The 3,763-nt window shown below is 25.2% G+C and overlaps 1 long non-coding RNA gene across 5 annotated transcripts; it reads left to right on the forward strand.

Moving 5' to 3' along the window:
* The first annotated feature begins 922 nt into the window (after positions 1 to 922).
* LOC103309367 lies at positions 923 to 2,423 on the forward strand. 5 transcript variants are annotated; one of them, XR_003840050.1, is made up of 2 exons: positions 923 to 1,887; positions 1,969 to 2,423. It is a non-coding gene; the product is annotated as an uncharacterized LOC103309367 (long non-coding RNA). The 5 variants fall into 5 exon arrangements; XR_003840048.1 differs by having other exon boundaries at positions 923 to 1,880; positions 1,943 to 2,423; XR_003840049.1 differs by having other exon boundaries at positions 923 to 1,880.
* Positions 2,424 to 3,763: the final 1,340 nt, after the last annotated feature.

A 3,763-nucleotide genomic window follows, 5' to 3' on the forward strand; every position in this document is an offset into this window, starting at 1 on the left:
TACAAACCACATCATAATATAAGTCTATCAGTCTTGTTCACTGGCAGTGTAATGAAAAAAAATCAACAGTTTATAAATCATTAAAAATGCTTATTTATTATTGAAAGGATTAATGATCCTGAAACCATGATTAAATAAACAGGCACGTCAGCTAAAATTTCATTTTTGCTATCGTCGCGCATGTTCCCCAGACATGGAAAAAATAATATTAGTCATGCCTGAAACTAAAGACTTTGGAGTATATTTCAAACGAATGTATGCAAACAGACCAACATTATGGTATATCGTTCTACAGAAAAGGACTGGGAGTAAATTGCAATATTATTTGAATATAATTAAACGATTATTAAAAGTTGTAAGCAACTTTACTTGTGCAGTCGTACAGCTGATAACCTGATACCTGATAACAGATAAGAGATTTCAATTTATGATATGTCACTAGCGCATTCGCAGAACGGTCACGGTTCAGTTCTGTGTTTAGACGAATCTCGATCATGGACTTAATCAACATCGCTCACGTTATCAACATATATTTTTATCAAACAGATTGAAATTATCATAGACCTTATACTTAGAGACGGAACGCGAAATTTGAAAACATGCTACGTTTAGTCATTTTACTTTTCTCCTTATCATTGATCAAATTTCATCAGTGTTATCAATCATTTTTATCATATTTTTTGAAAGACTGATATTATATTTTTATTTTACATTTTTCATTTATATTTATTGTGAATTTTTGTAATACTAAATAAGACAAAGAAGAAAATAGCAAAACTAACAACAACAACTTAGGTAGGTATTAATGTATTATATAACATTATTATTAACATTATTATATAACATTATTATTTTGATTATTATTAATTTTTGGAAGTGAATATGGATGTTATTAATTAAGGAAAAAATGTATGTAAGTTAATTTATTGTAATTATGACATTTATTAAATATTAGATATTATTATACTAGATTGATTTAGGGTACTTTGTAAATAGTTACTTTATAATGAATAGTGAATACCGCCTTCACTAGTCAGTACATACACTTGTGAAAATTAGTAATTACTTTATTAAAATAATTTTAGTATAAATTTAATATATAATATAAATATAATTTTTGTTTAAATATTTACGTCCAATGTTATAAGTATAAAAAAAGCAGGTAAAAAAGTATTTACTTACATAAAAAACTAAAAAACTAAAAAAAAACCTACAGATTTGTAACACCAATATATTCTGCGTTTACTTTAAATCTAAAAATTTTCAAATAATATTAATTATTATACTCACAAAAAATAGTATAAAAAACTAAATGTTGTGGCATAATGTGTCAAATAAAAAATAATATATATTTACAAAAAAAACATAAAGTAACAAGCTATTTTGAACTGTGTGTACCTCCTAATGCTTTATTATTTTCAACACAATATGCCAAGGAATGTGGTGCTTTCGATTTGCGTTTGACTTTGGGTAATCCACTTGATATTATTTGCCCTTTTACATACCCATGTTCTGGAGCTTTTTTCCATTTAGGAGTTCTTCCTGCAGTTAAATTTTTTCGTCCTTTAATTTGTGTTTTTCTTCTTGATCTTGCAGTTGGCTGTGTTCCAATTTGTTTATTGCCTGCTAATTTAGGTTTTTTTGAACTTACATCTAAACCAGAATACCTACCGAATGTTGACAATGCAGAAGAAAGACTAGCATCGGTTTTGACACTTTTATTGTATGAATTTACAAATGCATTCATAGATGGTAAGAAGTATGTTTTGTCAGATAGAATTGACTGTTTCATTTTTTTCAATGACTTCATTGAAAGAATCATAAGCTTTGTCAAAATCGTTGTTGGCTGATTCTAATAATTCAGTAACTCCAAATTCATTGTGTGTAGTAATTATTGCCGCATTTTTTATTTTATTATCCACTGTGTTTTCTGTATTTAAAGGAACTAAATCTACCTTTGTTTGACAGTCATTATCATTAACCGAGCCATACCAACCATTCTCAATGTCTGAACTTCCAGAAGCACACTAGATGTCAAATATGTAACTTTATTTTCATTTCTTATGGCCATAATCCAAGGATCAATGTCATCAACTCCAAATTTATGTATAATAAATGTTGCTATAAATTTATTATCATCTGAACCTGTATATTCCACCATGGAATACTCATAACCGGTAGGAATTTGACTCTAAACCAATTATAGATTAGTTTTATTAATAATTTCTTATAAGTAGACCTCTGAACCTTTACTTATTTTGTATTTTAAAAATTCTAATTTAGTTTTAATATTTAATGTAAATGTAAATATTTATTTTAAAAATTACTTGTAAACAATTGTATTCATCATCTCTTGTTGTATGTGTCTTCATATGTCGAACCATATTTGATTTAAGAGTAAATGTCTTTTCACATTTTTGGCATTTTACTGTCTTACCTTCAGTGTTTTTGTTTTTTTTTTAATTATGCCATGTTTTTGTTGTAAATGTTTTTGCAGGGTAACATTATGTTTGAATTTTTTCTCACATTTATCACAATCAAACGTCTATAAAGAAATTTTAATGCATTTTCCATATGTATTTTAATGATGACACTTTGATGCACATTCATAGCAATATAAGTTGCTAGAAATTTGGCTTATACTTAGTAATGTACCAAGTTTCAAGAACAGATTTTTGAGGGAAAAAAATTCAATAAGTTTCCAAAACCATCAATATTAAAATAAACAATTTATTCATAGCTACAATATCATATTCATATATTACAGATTAATTAAGAACAACATTTAAAGTAATATTTTTATTTATTTTCCAGCCGTATATTAATTACACACAATAATATCAATGTATTTAATTTGAAATAAAATGTTATTTTTTAATAATACATTAAAAAAATCACAATAATAATATGAGTATAATAAATAAAAACATAATAATAGCATATATTAATTATTATCACCTTCATTGTAAATCAATCTAGTCTAGAAAAAATATAAAATATAAATGAAAAATGAATAATAAAATATAAAATAAAAATATAATATTAGTCTTTCAAAAAATATGATGATATTATATGATAACCTAACCTAATGTAGATATTATATAATTTGGACAGGAGAAAAATTATAAGTAAAAAGTACTACCTAAAACTTGTTGAAGCCACTATACATTTATTGGATACTATACATATATATAAAAAAAACTTTTGAATACAATTTTTTAATCCATTTATACATCAATCACAACCAGATTTTTACTCAAATTTCGAGGTAGATACCTTTAAAAAATTAAACAAAAATAATACCAACACCAACATTAATAATACATTCAAAAATTCACAATAATAATACGAGTATAATAAATAAAAATATATAAAATATAATAGCATATATTAATTATTGTCACCTTCATTGTAAATCAATCTAGTCTAGAAAAAATATAAAATATAAATGAAAAATGAATAATAAAATATAAAATAAAAATATAATATCAGTCTTTCAAAAAATATGATAAAAATGATTGATAACACTGATGAAATTTGATCAATGATAAGGAGAAAAGTAAAATGACTAAACGTAGCATGTTTTCAAATTTCGCGCGCGGGAAAACCAGAAATACCAAATTAAAAAAAAAAATTCGTAAAATCTAGTTACTTCTCTTTTTATTGGAGGGGTTTGAATTATTATTTGGTACCATCATAGGTAGATGGCCCACGTTGCTGTTCGACTAATACTCAATTACTACACACTTACTAATAGAATTTC

This window comes from Acyrthosiphon pisum, unplaced genomic scaffold, assembly GCF_005508785.2.
Source record: "Acyrthosiphon pisum isolate AL4f unplaced genomic scaffold, pea_aphid_22Mar2018_4r6ur Scaffold_20919;HRSCAF=22530, whole genome shotgun sequence".
In the NCBI taxonomy this organism is placed as follows: domain Eukaryota; kingdom Metazoa; phylum Arthropoda; class Insecta; order Hemiptera; family Aphididae; genus Acyrthosiphon; species Acyrthosiphon pisum.